The following is a 16,237-nucleotide window of genomic DNA, read 5'->3' on the forward strand; positions in this document are numbered from 1 at the left end:
TTCCCCTCATCATCCATCCTTCCCCTCATCACCCATCCATCCTTTTCCCTCATCATCCATCCATCCTTCTACCCACCCACTCTTCATCCATCCATCCTTCCCCTCATCATCCATCCATCCTTCCCCTCATCATCCATCCATCCATCCTGTCACCCACCCCCTCATCATCCATCCATTCCCTCATCATCCATCCATTCCCTCATCATCCATCCTTTCACCCACCCCCTCATCATCCATCCATCCACCCTTCCCCTCTTCATCCATCCATCCATCCTTCCCCTCATCATCCATCATTTCACCCACCCCCTCATCAACCATCCATCCATCCCCTCATCATCCATCCATCCATCCATCCTTCCCCTCATCATCCATCCTTCCCCTCATCATCCATCCATCCTTCCCCTCTATCCATCCCCTCATCCATCCATCCCCTCATCCATCCATCCCCTCATCCATCCATCCCCTCACCCATCCATCCATCCTTCCTTCCCCTCATCCATCCATCCCCTCATCCATCCATCCTTCCCCTCATCCATCCTTCCTCTCATCCATCCTTCCCCTCATCCATCCATCCTTCTCCTCATCCATCCATCCTTCCCCTCCATCCATCCATCCTTCCCCTCATCCATCCATCCATCCATCCTTCCCCTCCATCCATCCATCCATCCTTCTCCTCATCCATCATCCTTCCCCTCATCCATCTTTCCCCTCATCCATCATCCAGCTACCCTTCCACCCATACATCCAGCTATTTACATTTTCTCTCCATCCGTCCCCTCTCATCAATCCATCCTCTCTCATTATCCATTTATTCAATCTTTCATTCATCCATTCACCCTTTCACTAATTCATCCAGCCATTCACCCATCCCTTCACTTACTTACTCACCGACCTTTCCATATTAATTTTGAGCTGAGCCCTTTTGAGAAGAGGCCCATCAAGAACTTCACCCTCGCTGCAGGGGCCGTTCCAGGACTGGGACAGACGCCACCCAGGGCGGAGACAGGATCCACCACAGGGGGGGACAAGAGCCATCGGGACAGGAGCCATCACAGGCGGGGGATGGACTGGAGCCACCACATGGGGGGACAGGAGCCATCACTGAGGGGAGGGCAGGAGCCATCACAGGAGAGGGAACAGGATCCACCAGGGTGGGCACAGGGGTGGGCATGCAGTATTCTAGTATCATCTTGGGCTCCTCGCCCCCTCCTGCACAAGACAACGAGAAGACAGGCTCTCTGTCCAAAATGCCATCCCCCACTGTGATGTACAGTACTTACAGGAGATACTCTAAGAGAACTGTTTGAACTGATTGTCCTCCATACTTTGTTAATCAGTGTGGGTGCGATTGTGCTATTTCTTTATTTTCTCACATTATAGACTGCATGTTTGAAGAACCGAGGTTTGCTTACAATTTAGTGACAGTAATTACGCTCTGTGAAGAGAACCACGTGCTGCCTCGGTGTAATCAGGGGTGTAATCTGGCCGAGTCTCGGATGTTTCCCTGGGTAGAAATGGAATGTGTGAGCCCCCTCTAAATAGCAGAGACATGATGCATTCAGGGCTGTTTGCATGTGAATAGATGTCGCTGCTCCTGAACCTGCAGCCCCTCCCTCTCAGTCACCTTTGCAGCGCCTCTTAACAGGTCAGCAAGGGCTGGAGGTGTCAGGGCTGCCCCCCCCCTCCTCTCAGTCACCTTCGAAGCACCTCTTAACAGGTCATCAAGGGCTGGAGGTGTGAGGGTTGCCACCCCGTTGTGCCTCTCCAATGCTGCTGAGTATCTTGGCTGCTAGCCCAATTCACAGGCGATAGCCACATAAAGCAGCCCCCCCAGGATATAGCGAAAAATGCCGCGATTTCTACAAAAATGCCGATTTCGCGGGCATTTTTGTAAAAATCGTGGCATTTTTTTAAAAGTGCCGATTTCGCGGCAAATCGCGAAATCGCGATATCCTGGAGGGTCTGATTATATAATAATACTTCTGCTTACCAAGGGGAGGGTGGTTAGGCCTTATAGTCCTATATCCACTGTCTTCATAAAATGATATCTCCCTTCATGATATATGGCCTGCTGCAATGCTAGCTATTGATATTATGCATTTTGCTGCTGGTGGTGACTTGTATACTGCATTTTAGAGCACGTTAGTTAAAATAAATATTTTAAACTAATTTCGTGTTTCTGACACACCTTATTGTGGACAAGTACGAGAATGTGAGCGAAAGTGTGTCTTGTTACCGCGATTCTTGGAAGATCCGGGAGTGTTATGTTCTGGGATGTCTAATCATTGGTTTCTCCATTTGTGAGTAGGAGAGCGAGTGAGACACTATAGCTAGTCGGTCCTGGGTTCGTGGGCACTAAGGTGGTGGGAAGGCTTAGTCCCTATACGCTGAGGTACCATTTTCCTGCGGCGCATATTTCTGTGTATGTGCAGAATCCCTGCAACAAGTGTGTGATTAGGGGCTGGGTAGCATGTGGGGAGTGCTGTGCCGTTGCCTGTTGTGGACTCCACTGCCATCAGGCAGGCAACTTCTGGCTTGAGTCCACAGAGAAGAGGCGGGTGGGATGGGTTACCTTGTGATCGTTCAAGTCCCCTGGGCTGTGATTTGTTGTCAAGGCCTCTGCTGGTGTTTCCTTGTGTGCTGCGCAGAGGCATATGCTCTGGGATGGGCAGAGCATAGGGACCCCAGCTGAGGCAAGTTGGCAGCGGTGAGCAGAGCTTCAGGGGTGAGCGCTAGGTCTCCCGTCTTAATCATATCCAAACTGAGCCTGATACTGTCCAAAGGAATGACTGAGCACTGTACTAGACTGCATTGTATTGACGGGATAGTGTGTACACTGTGGGCTAATACGGCTCTATATAAAATAACACCCTTTGGAAATCTGCTACTGTTGTGATATGTTGCGATGAGAGAATCCCGTTCTGGGATAGATTGTTAAACTTGTTGAGGCTCTGGGAATATGTTGATAACTGTATGCTTTACTGAAACTGGCTTTACTGGGTTACGTCTCACTGAACATGTTGGTGGTGAGGTGGCAGTGGAGAATCTGCTGAGAATTGTCTTTGCATTTAATTTACCCACAGGCCTGAATAAGCTACATCTTTTTTGCTGTGAAATTGTGGCACTGTTGGCCCTTGATGATGCTGGTATAGTGGGCAAAACTGATCAGAAGCAAGGGGAATTTACTTTGACAAGAGGCAGGGGTCTTGTCAACCTGAGGATCATAAACCAGTGCGAACAGATGCTTAAAGCAGAGAAGTAGCTACTCTGTTCAAAGAAATTAAAGTGATAGTACGCTCCATGGAAGTGGGAAAAATAGATAGCCTCGTTATGTGCATTGACCATTTAACTGAACATATAAGGAAACATCTTCAAATATTGTCCACAGCAGGGCAATGATAACGGATATGGAGAACACCGCACATGGATCATTGGAGGCCCTGGTGAAGCTAATGAGGGATTTGTAGAGGACATGTGGTGTCATTGTTTGGTCAAGATGCCTTCTCTTGTGTGTTTAAAGGGTTTACAGATCCCTTGTACAAAGACCCTGGCATAGTTAGAACCCACGACCCATGAAGCATATCTCCTTAACTATAGGGATAGACACACTATACTGAGCCTGACCCGAATACATTCGAAGCTTAGATTTATTGTATTCTTTGTTGTATTCTACCCCCTAGTTCACCCCATTGCTCCAGGAGGCCATATATTTTTTTTTAACTAAAAAAAGACACTGTGTAAGAAGTTGATCTGATACTCACTGTTTTATCCAGCTAAGCTATCAACACAATGGAAAGGCACACTATTTACCCACCTTTCTTTGAACTGGGGTTTGGGGATCTAGAGCCCTCGGTATTAATGACTGTTGCATCGTTGCACTAATTGCATATATTAGGAGTCTGATGTGTTGCTATTTGTTGCGCTTAACAGATGCATGCTAATGCCTTGCATGCCAGTGTGCATGCTGTTGTAGTAAATACATCAGTATCTGTGTATTTTATAGTTAAGTAGGATATTGGGTGTTGATGGGTAAACAACCTTTACAACAAAACTTTTACAACGCACTACCATTACAACGCGGTCATTACAACGCAAACCATTACAACGCATTGCGCTGGGGGGCGCTCTAGGATAGGGAATAGGTTAATTTACTATCCAATAACCTTCCCTCGTGTCCACGGGGACTGGAGTTGGAATAGTAAATTAAACTATTCACTATCCAACACCAAAAAGCACTATGCGTTGTAATGGATTGCGATGTAAAAACCGCGTTGTAAAGGTAGGCGTTGTAATAGCCTGCGTTGTGGTCATACATCCGGTGTTAAAAGGTGCTGGAGGGCAGGCCTTTTTCATTTCATTGATGGATAATTTGTATTGCCCTAAGTTGGACATGTGCTCCTTGGCACACCCATAGGAGAAGCTTACTGAAGTTGGGGACCACTGTAAGTTTTGTAGTTTTTGGTTGGGGTTGGGATGGCCACTGATGTTTGGGGTTGGTGTGGGAAGACAGAAGGGTATGAGGGGGTTCTTCGAAAGCTTGGTTTATGTTTACATGACACTGGGAGGATACAGACGACCAGACCAAATGCATGTCTTTTTTAAATTTGGCATTTATTGCAGTCATCTAGTCGTATGTATAGTTATTATACATTATGGTGAAGCCCCTTACTTTCAATACATATGTTAATAATCTGTGCAAAGCCTGACAAGTGGTGGCCTACTTGGATTGGCATAAGATGGATGTGGCCTTCCTTCAGGAGACCCCTCTTTCACCACTTAATATTCCTTATTTGCCTCTACATGGGGTCAGCACGGATATTTCTCTTTCTGCACACTCCAAGGGGGGGAAAACCTTAACACAGAAAACTGTAAATGTCATTCGGAGGGAGTGGCAAAGTGACATGTAAGGTTGAGTGATTCTAGTAGCTGGATAGTTTGGCACTAAACCAATAGGATTCGTGAAATTATTTGCCTCTAGTAGATACTCCTGATTTTTTTAATGCTATTATGTTGAAATGTATGCAAGTGTTCAGCTCTGAAATGCTCGGGAGGAGGGGTTATTTTAATTTGTCGCTCTCTCCACAGCAGGACAGGGCTGCTGAGGGTGAAAGGCTTCCCTCGAGGTAAACAAACGCACCAGTCCAGATCATGCAGCTACATGAGTTAGTGGGTGTCTGGAGTATTTGCATCGATTAAATATGGGATATACTGATTACTCAGCTGCATGATGAAAGCACCCATATTGACTTGTCTGGCATCTGGCTATTTGGTTGGAACTGCAAGGTTAAATTTCAGCCCGCACCCTTTTGGATCACTCTACGGTGGTCTTGGTCCTAGATAATCCTCGTCTCCTGCAACCCCCCCCCCCCAGCATTTATTAAGCTGGAGACCAAAGGGATCAGAGTAGCAAGATGCTGTGTTTCAGTCTGGGGGTAGGACAAGCATAGTAGAATATTTAAAATTAATCGAAGGTTTGATTGCTATTGGATGGACCGTAAAGGAAGCCTTCAAGGTGTATTTTTGGGGAGATATGTATTTATAAAGAATCAGGCATCTTGAAGGCCCTGCACACATGTTTAGGTTCCCTACAGAAGCAACTTACCTCAAAATAATGTATAAATCAAGTAAAGATGGGACCAGCCTTATTATTTTGCATGTGACTCTGTAGGAGTTTCAAGAAGTTGTAGACTGTGAGGTGCTATGTTTGCGAAAAATGCACAAGCCAGGGTGTTTGGGGGAGGGGGGCAGAACTGGGAAAACAGCCTGGATAATAAATGCATACAGTGATTTTGAATGGATACAGAGGCTGTAAAGGAACAATGGACAGATCACTACTTCATAATTGAATATCTTATAACAGTGTTATGGGCGTTTATATACATGGTGTGTTGCACTCTACTGAAGACACTAAAGAAAACTGTTAGCATGTGTTAGAACGTGGCTCTGTATATACTGAACCAAAATAAGGTACAGTGTGCACAGAGTCCACAGTCTCCAAAGGTATGCCCGAGGCTAAAATTAGATATAGCCTTACTCTCCAAAGTGGTAGCTTGGGTGAGCACTAAGGCAGTACCAGAGGACAGTGCAAAGCATTTGTTGTACACAGTCAGCAAATGGTTTCACACACTTAGGAACTGAACTCTAGGCCAATTGTTTTGTATAAAAAAATATAGGTATTTATTTTTAGATCCAACAAGGTATCAAAATATACTTTCTCAGCATAGATTACTTCAGTTAAATACTTTTCAAATAGGCAATAGTCTCTTTGAATACAATAGTTACAGTCTGTTGCAATAGGCAACACAATTTCAAACACAATTTAACATTGAGCTCAATGGGTTTTTCAAGGTAAATGCAATTGATTACTTTTTGGATTACTTTTCTAACCACAGGACTGGATCCTAGTTTCATTCTCGGGACATAAGCTGTAAACAGTTAAGTAAAACCGTTTTGGTTATAGTAGTGATTTTTAAGGAATATTTTATTTTTGTATTCTAAAAGTTGACATACTTTTTCAGATGAAATCACCAATGTTATCCTATGGAAGGAAATTCAACTTGCGGGTAAGGTATGTTCACGTTACTTTTGTAATCCAGTACTGGACTCCTAGGTTCAGCACTGGGACTTCTATCTAAGACAGGTAAGCAATTACGTTTTGGTAGTTGGTACGATTTTTAAAGAATATTTGTAGTTTGTAAAAATCGACAGTTGGAAGAAATTTCACAGAAAAACAGTCAATGGTTTCCTATAAAAGAAAATTCAGGTTACTGGGAGTACGGTAAATATTACTTTTCTGGGTTTGTGCTGGTCTAAAATATGCAGCACTGAGGTCTCTCCTGATAACAGGTGAGTAAATCGGAATTCGTTGTTCAGCTGATTTTAGGTGACTATTTTAAAGTTCCAAAACTCCACACTTAGAAGAATATCTAGGTGAAAACCAGTCAATGTTAGCCTATGGAAGAAAAGTGAATTATTGGCTTTTAGTGAAGTACTCGACTGGCAGAGTTAAGGTTCTGGGTATGGACTCAAAGGTCCCCAGGGTCAGGTAGGTACAGTTGGTACACCCTCAGCAGCACAGGGGCAGCCGGGTGCAGAGGTAGTTAGGCCCAATGTTATCCAATGAGAGGCAGGGGGCCTTCGGTTGGGTGGCTGCTGGCTAGCAGGCCACGCGGCTGTGGGAGCTGGGCTCCTGGTCACTTGCTCAGGGAAAATGGGGAAGTAGAATAGGGCAAAGGTTGCACTGCCAGCGGCACTCTGGAGGCTGGGTGAAGGGTGCTTTTGAGCCGTCGGGCACTCAATGTTAATCAATGGAGATCCTGGAAAGTGGGAAAAGGCTGCAGGCTCGGGGACGGAGATTCTTCAGGAGCGACCAGCACTTCGAGAGGTAAGTTGGGGTCTTGGAGGATAGGTAGGCACCCAGGAGTTGGGCACAGGGGGCCATGGGGCGCCGGGTGCAGGGGTGTCTTTTGACGTCTGGAAATCTGCAGCTGAAGGGGTCCCTGGTTGTGAGGCTGCAGGCGTCGTATGGTTCGTCAAGGAGGGTCTTTGGGCCCTGGACTTCTGGTCCCAGTTGCCGGGAGGACGTCCTCGGGGTCTTGGAAAACTCAGGCACAGGCCGGGCTTGGCGAGTGCAGAGTGTGCTGGATTCGCGGTTCTGGCTGGCACATGGGGTATTACTGTTTGAGCAGAACCACTGCTCGTGGGAGTACCAGTCTTTTTTAGAGGGTCAAGGCAGGCAGGTCCTCCGGGGTCTTCAAGGTTGCTGCTCGCAGGAGTCGCCGGGATTTAGCAGGAGCAGGTTCAAGGATCAACTGGCCTGGGGCCAAGTCAGTTGGGGTCGTCCTTTTGTTAGCAGCTGCACGGCGGATCTTCTTTCTTGTTTTCGTATCAGGATCTGAGAAAGGAAGTTTCAGGGTGCCCCTAAATACTAAATTTAGGGGCGTTACAGGTAGGGTGAGGGCAGGGACCAATAGGTCCCTGTCTTGGGGTGGGTACACCCCCTAACCTGCTCCTCTCCTGTGGGAGGGGGGCAGGAGCCTAGCTGTAGGTGGGTAGGGCTCCCCGTCCTCAAGATGGCGGTAGCCCGGAGTTGTGCTTCACCTCGCCTCCTCCACCTGAGGGGTGGAGTTGGCACAGGCTGGCACACCCCCTATCCTGACGTAGGCTTTCCAGCAAGTCTTCCCGCCAGAGTGGGGTCAGAACTGGTGGGGGTCAGTTGCTGAGTACTGCAAGTGGCCTAGAGAAGCTCACAAAGGCGGCCTGCCTTTGAAGCTCCCCCTGCCATCCTGGGGGAGGAGACATAGCACCTCGCCCAGGATGTGCATTGTTGCAAGCCCAGGAGAGCGGGGGCTCTCCACCCAGGGGTCCAGCAACATGTCTGCTGTGTGGCAGACTAGGCAGCCTCTCAGACCAGACGTGGATTGTAGGTTAGGTTTCAGGGGGCATCTCTAAGAGGCCCTCTGTAGTGCATTTTACAGTAAATCCCACACTGGCATCAGTGTGGGTTTAATGTGCTGAGAAGTTTGATATCAAACTTGTCAGTCTTCAGCGTAGCCTTTATGGTGCTGTGGAGTTCGTAATAACAACCTCCCAGCACCATATACTCTTTATGGCATCACTGCACTTACAGTGCTCAGGAATGGCCCTGGGTACTGAAGGGGCACAGGGCTCATGCCCTTGTGCCCACACCACTGGCATAGGGCATCCAGCTAGAGGGTGGACTGATGTATGCCAGGGCAGTGGGGTTGTGGGCATGGCATACAGGGATGTGTGCCATGTCGACTCTTTGTTTAGTTCTGCACCAGGACCCTCAGCTTGCAAAGGCAGTGTGTGTGTGTCATGGTGCAGGGCCCCTAAGGGTGGCACAATAAGTGCTGCAGCCCTTAGTGGTCTTCTCTGGTCACAATGCCCTGGGTACCCATGGTACCATTTACTAGGGGCTGACGTGTGGCCAGAGTTGCCAATTGGGTTTTAGCTTCAATACAGTTTTAGGGAAGGAACACAGGCCCTGGGCACCTGATTGGCAGGAGCCCAGCATTAATAACAATGGGGTTTCCCAACAAAGGCCAGAACCTGGGGATTAATACAATAAACAAACAGTGGTTCTGCTACTTTCAATACTTGATAAAAGGCAGTTTACTGTCAAATCTGGGCCCCTATATTGGCTTGTTCATTCAATGAAAAATACAAATCAATTACAATTAATCAAAAATACAAGAGTTCTCCCAAATCTTTCTCAAAAATTATTATTTATATTAGTGTGTCCACACACATAGTATAAACACAATACAATTAATAACATAAATAAATAACATCACATAACAAACTTGGGCAAGTGTGAACATTACATGAATATGCACATCACAACACATTACAATATATACATATATAAATTATAATATACATCTAATTAATCAAAGAACACGTCCTATTCTCAAATGTGAATCATATGTAAAAACTTCAGAATTGAATTGTACAGTTGCTCATTGGCCATTGATTGGGACGTTTTGTTAAACACGTCGACGTTTTGACCCCTCTTTGTGTAGCATAAACTTGATTTGTCAATCTGGGGTCTTCATCAGGACTACATAAAAATGTGTGCAACCTATAAAAAAAAGAACCAAAACACATCTATGTTAGAAAAAGGGGATTCCTATTAACCCGGGAGAGCTCTCTTCTATATCACATTACAGATCCAATGCTCACCAATTTAATTCGATGTGGCGTCTTCAGTAATCAATAAATCAAATGCTGGTTCCTATTAAGGGAATCCAACTCCTTCACCTTATGCATCAAAAAATATAAGAGCAGACATAGTAGCCTAGTTGCCCCAGTATTGGAACTTTCATAGATTCCCATGTTTTGTATCATTCCCCGTCGTTGGAATGGGAGCCTCGGTAGTATCACAACCATAGGAACAAAAGAGAAAAAATAGGCCTAGGCCTCATCTCATTTGTATCCTATCACTCTCTTTGTGTAAAAGAGACCAAACGTTTGTCAGGACCAATCAGAGCAGCCTCACCCCATAGAACCTTCCTGAGAGAGCTCAGAACCTCAGATTTTTCTACCGCACGTTGTGCTAGGGAGTCTCCACTGAGCTCTGCTCAGTTTTCTCAACCTTACTGGTTATTTCTTCAATTTTTTCTCCTGAAATCAAGACATGTCTGACAAGGAGAAGAAGGCCTTATTCAGGTCCTGTGCCTCTTGTGGGAAAAAACGACTTTTTGTGGAAGATAATCATGAAAGCTGTATCTATTGCTTATACCCGGACCACAAGGCCACAGACTGCAAAATTTGTAGAACCTTCTCTACAAAGACACTTCGTGACAGAGAGGGTCGGCTTTTGACCTGGCTTAAAAAAATGAAGACTCGGAAGGAGGTGCTCTCATCAGATGAAGAGGATTCAACATCTCTGGCTTCCTCTCACAGATCCAAGAAGAGGGGTAGGTCTCCCCCTGGTTCTTCTTCAGCTGAGCCCCCTCTTAAGGCCCCTCATAAGATCTCTGACAGGTCTGAGAGGGCTGGTCCCCTTTAATCTCCTCACGGAAGTGAAAAGGAGAGGCAGGGACAGGCTGCTGGATTGGTTACAGCCTCAAAGGACAAAAAGGAGGTTACTATCACTTCTCCTCCGTCCAAAAAGGAAAAAACCGGTGACAAATACTCTTCTGTCACTCCAGGAACCGGGCCGGAGAAAAAACAGCGTCCGTCGACGACGAAAACATCAGGTACGACGATTGCTTCTGTGAAAATTCCCGCTGTTTCCTTGGCTCCGTCGACGGGCTCGTCGTCAGTAGCGGTCTCCACATCGACGACTTCGTCGACGTTCAAGGTTCCTGGTTCGTCGACGATAGCTTCTTCCACGTCGACGACGATGAGCTCCGGAAAGGTGCTGTCGACGGCCTCGTCGATGACGGAACTAGACAAACAATGGTGCCAAGCAGAGGGATCATTCAACGACAAGGTGTTGGTGACATCAGCAATGAGAAAGGCATGCGAATGGTGGCTAGTACAAGACAATATTGCACAAGGTCTGACGTTCAGAATTTCACCATCCCCCCTGATCATGACCACGGATGCCTCTTTGGAAGGCTGGAGAGCAGTGCTCCGAGAGCTTCAAGTCAGCGGACACTGGAGTCCAGAGCAGCGCCAGTGCCATATCAACTTTTTGGAGCTAACGGCCATTTGGTTGGCTTTGCAGGGTTTCCTTCCCAGAGTTCGAAATCATACAGTGCTGGTCCGGACGGACAATACGACGGCCATGCACTACATCAACAAGCAAGGAGGAACGAGGTCGCAAACTCTGTCCAAGGAAACTCAGAGGATCTGGGATTACGCGATTCTTCACAGCATCAGTTTGAGGGCCAAACACCTGGCAGGCTCTCTCAATGTCACGGCGGATGCCCTGAGTCGCCAGACAGAGGTGAATCACGAATGGGAATTGAACCAGTCCATTCTGGAGAGTGTGTTCTCGGTCTGGGGGACACCAACCATCGACCTCTTTGCCTCTCCGGTGAACGCCAAATGCCGGTTTAACGCAAGCAAAGTTCACCATCAGGGATCTCTGGGGAACGGCCTTTCGATGGCCTGGTACGGCGCATTCTTTTACGCTTTTACGCCAATTCCCCTCATTCCTCGAGTACTCAGGAAAATGAAGGCGGAACCATGCAAGATGATTCTCATTGCACCGGCGTGGCCCCGGCAATTCTGGTACACAGAACTCCTTCTGCTCTCCCAGGCTCCTCCAATTCGCTTGCGACCAATTCCGTCCCTATTGTCGAGGAATCAGGGACAAGTTTTCCATCCGGATCCGAAATCGCTGAATTTGACAGCGTGGCTCCTGAACACAGAGAGTTCCATCATCTGAATCTCTCCAAGGAATGTAGAGAAGTTTTGTCCCAGGCTCGGGCACCGAGCACTAATAAAACTTACAAGGCAAAATGGAAGAGATTCTGCTTGTGGTGTCAGAGACAAGGTCTCCATCCTTACAAATCTCTGCCTCATCAACTATTGCCATATATACTATCATTGGCTAAGTCTGGGTTGGCGCATTCGTCTGTGAAGGTACATCTTGCAGCCATATCGAGGTTTCGGCGTAGTTCTTCAGGCCCTTCCTTATGGTCCTCTAGGATTGTTAAACAATTTTTGAAAGGCTTGTTTCGGATGTATCCTCCAGTTCGCCCTCCTCCACCAGTTTGGCAACTCAGTCTTGTCCTGGCTCAACTCATGAAAGCTCCGTTTGAGCCGGTGCACAAGGCGGACTTGAAATTCCTGTCTTGGAAACTTGCCCTCCTCTTAGCTCTAACATCAGCGAGAAGAGTTAGTGAGCTTCAAGCCCTCTCCATAGTGCATCCATTCCTTCAATTCAAACAGGATGTGCTTATTCTTCGCACCAATCCAAAATTTATTCCGAAGGTGCCGTCTGAGTTCCACTTGAATGAACCTTTGATTTTAAAGTCTTTCTTTCCGCGCCCTTCTACTCCTGCGGAACGCACATTACATTCTTTGGACGTTCAAAGATGCTTGAAGTTCTACTTAGAATGCACACGACCCTTTCGGAAATCATCCCAATTGTTTGTGTCCTACAGCGCACCACGCAAGGGGTTTCCTTTGGCAAAGAGTGGCATTTCCCGCTGGATCTCCAGTGCGATTCAATTCTGCCATCAGGAGGCGGGCAATGATACAAAGCATGGGAATCTATGAAAGTTACCAATACTGGGGAACCAAAGTTACAGGTAAGTAACTTGTTTTCTTATACATATGTCATATATTCTACTTTTCCTTAGCACATCAAGGAGAGTATACAAAAACTCACCTTTTCTATACTTGTGTCACCAATCCAATTTAACAAACAGCGACACGATCAGGCCATTGAACTCCTTACTGCGTATTAAACACTAGCTGTGAAGGGATCAACAAACGTCCATTTTAGCTACTATCAAAATCCCCAAAAAAGGGTCTTCAATACCCAAAACGGAATTGGTTAACCGTCATGACGTACCTCTTGTGCTTGTCAAAGTCTCAGAGTCTCAATACCATCTGTATTTTCTTATATGTTCCTCCTGGGTATATCACAGTTAGTCAATGAAGTAATTGGATTACTATAAGGAAAACCAAGGTAAAAGAATTTGATATTTAACCTTTGTTTTCTACTATCCTTACATAAACAAGCAAATGCTGTGCTTCTAGATATAAAATATCTTACCTATATAAATGTGGATAAATCCCACTCTCTTTCCGTGGCGTAAGACCAAACACGTCGGCTTGGGGCACAAAAACTGCCAGCTCAATTCAAGTCGGACGTATTATTCGTCCACCAAAACTACAAAACACCTGTAAGGTCGATCTGGGGCGCAAACGCTGCCGTCTCAAGCTGATTAGCAAAAAGACAAACCTCCCATTAGGCTATGATCTATTTAAAAATGTGCTGTTAATACGGTTTCAAACTACACACATTACGAGGATTTTTACCTTCACAAAATCACCGCAATCTTGCACGCCGGCATCATTGCATGTGCGCGACTCGGTTACACAGTTAACTTCCTACTTCCTTCTACCTGACGCTAGAGACGTAAATGACGTCTAATAACACGTCGTCGTCATGGTAGCAAGTTCAAGTAACCACTCGTATATATAACCTCCATCAAATGAATTATTTTTGGGAAGGAAATTATAATGATAGAAGATATTACACCTGCTATCATATTCTAATTCATTTGTTCTGCAAAGTCTTCATTAGATCTGACAGACTCCTTAAACTCTACGTTAGATGACATAAATGACGTTTAATATTGCGTCGTCGTCATGGAGACGAGTTGGAAATAAACATTCATATATCTACCCTCAAACGATTAGAGCAGAGGAAATAATACTGGAAAAGGTGATCACGCCTCATATCATATTCTATTTCATTAGTCCTATATAGTTTTTACATCTGTCAGACGCCGATAGTAATATGTAGTCCAATCTCTATGCCATAGAGACCGGAACAACAATATTGCGTATGAATTACTATTCTATCAAAAACAAAAATGACCTAAGCGCTGTATCTGAGGCCACGCCCCCACACCGGTGCTCTGATTGTATACTTAGAGCCCTAACATAATCTCTTAAAACTTTGTAGAAACTGCTAGGGCATACTCAGTCAAAGTACATCAGCAATTCAGCAAAAAGTGGAGGCATACCCTGCAAGAAAGATGGCACTTTCTCACAGCATGGATATAAGGGGATAGACAAGAGCTTAATCCCCCCTCCCTTTCAAGATGTTAACAGTGCGAGAACTAATATTGTAGGTATTGAGGCCCCTAAGGGTGATGGTCTCCCACTGGAGTGGTATGAAGAGTTTTCTAATGTTCTTGCTGCCTATTTGTATAGATACATTATAAACTTCCAAAGATCAGGCAAAATGCCACCCCTCCCCTGATGTTAGAGGCCACAGTTACCGTGCGATTAAAGCATGGCCAGGTTTCTAATTGCTGTTTTGTCATATAGACCATTTTCACTTTTACACATGGATGATGAACTTCTCGCTTAGCTTTTGGCACAACGATGACTACCTCTGATGCATATGCTAGTACACAGAGCAGTTGAGGTTAACCCATCAGCTGTACACTCTTTAATTTCTGTATATTGATGACAGTCTTGCATAATATAGAGTCCTCCTTCCCAGCTGCTGATGTCCTGCTCAACGTAAAAAAGCGTTGATGCCTTAGAGTAGCCATTTATGGGTGAAATGCTCTGTCGTATGGGACTGGGGGAGGAAGGTATTCTAGGTTTGATAAATTTGCCTCATGCAGATCCAGTGGCACTAGTGAAAGTGAATAATATGCATTCTGATTTGATAGATATGCATTTGATTAATCCATATTTGATCCTCTTTGAGAGGGAGTAAAAATAAAGTGTAGAAATGTATTGGAGGTTAATTTATTCTTGGATCCTGGTAAAGTATTTGAATTTATACTATTTTAACACTGAAGGACTGTTGATCAATAACACAGCCTTGTTGTATGTTCTTCATATCTAGTGAATTGAAAATTTCGATTATAAAGTGTCTTCGTTCCCAAGCGAATTTTGGACAGCGGCACACTACACTCTTGGTTGTAATTATGAAACCTGCACGTGAGATGGGGATCGTGGGTACTTCCATGTTTGTTTTCCCCAGCATCAAAAATGCCGAAGCGTAGACTCAAATGATTTTATCTTCCCAGCCCAGGGAATTAAAACTGCATGGTAAGATGAGAAGTGATTATTTGAGCAGAAAAAAGTGAGCACAAGCTAAATCTCTAGGGAAGGCGTGAAATTTGTGTTTGCTCTTTTTTTTGTTTTGGATGGTCTTGAATGAAATTTTGGAAATCGGCTGGGCCCATTGTCATTCCATTATATGGTTGGTTAAAACGTAACAGGTTTTGTGTGCCACATATTATCTGCTTGTAGACTTAGGGTAGTCGCCTACTGGCAGAGGATGGCTCTCAGTGTTTGTTTATATTGGCTCAGCTTTCTTTCTGTTGGACCATAGAACTGGTTGCTATTAGCCTTTGGTTAATAATTCAGAACTTCAATCTGATTTGGGCTGGAATTGAGGATTGTGGGAGATTAAAGTTTGTTCTAAGTAATATTTTCTCTGCTGCATTTAGAAAGGTGTTGGCTTTGTCGGGAAAAACGTCCATCCCATAAGTTTTCTGCAGTAGAAATGAACCCTTTATAATGTTTAAAATGGATAATTAATGATTCAACTTGATTTTTGAAAAGTTTTAGGAAACTTAATGATGCTTTTAAAAAATATATTTATTTTGTTTCCAAACATGATTTTTGGTCCTCTTTTGTACAGAAAGTGACCCCTTCATAGGTGTAGGAGCCTCCTTCTTCCGGAGGTTGCTGTTTCATGCACTATGGCATTTCTTGGTATTTAAGGGTCTATGGAACATTATTTTTGTTGTAGTTGTTCTTTTGCTTATTACAGTTGGTACATAGCCCTGTGCGTTGTAGGCCAATTCTGGTGTAATCGAGGAGAACAGTGTTATTCTCAAATTGTTTAGTGAATGTTCGGTCACCGTTAAGGTTGGAGAGCTTGCCCTGAGTGGTTCAAGGTTGCATCGATGTCTACAATGTACATATGGAAAAGTAGTAGGGTGAGGGCACAGCTTTAGTTTAGGCTTTTATTGACTGACGTTGAAAATTTGCCCTTTTTGAAGGGTCACCCAGGATTTCTTTTGCCTTATTATTGAACCCTATTTATGTTGGC

This window comes from Lissotriton helveticus, chromosome 1_1 (assembly GCF_964261635.1).
Source record: "Lissotriton helveticus chromosome 1_1, aLisHel1.1, whole genome shotgun sequence".
Lineage (NCBI taxonomy): Eukaryota > Metazoa > Chordata > Amphibia > Caudata > Salamandridae > Lissotriton > Lissotriton helveticus.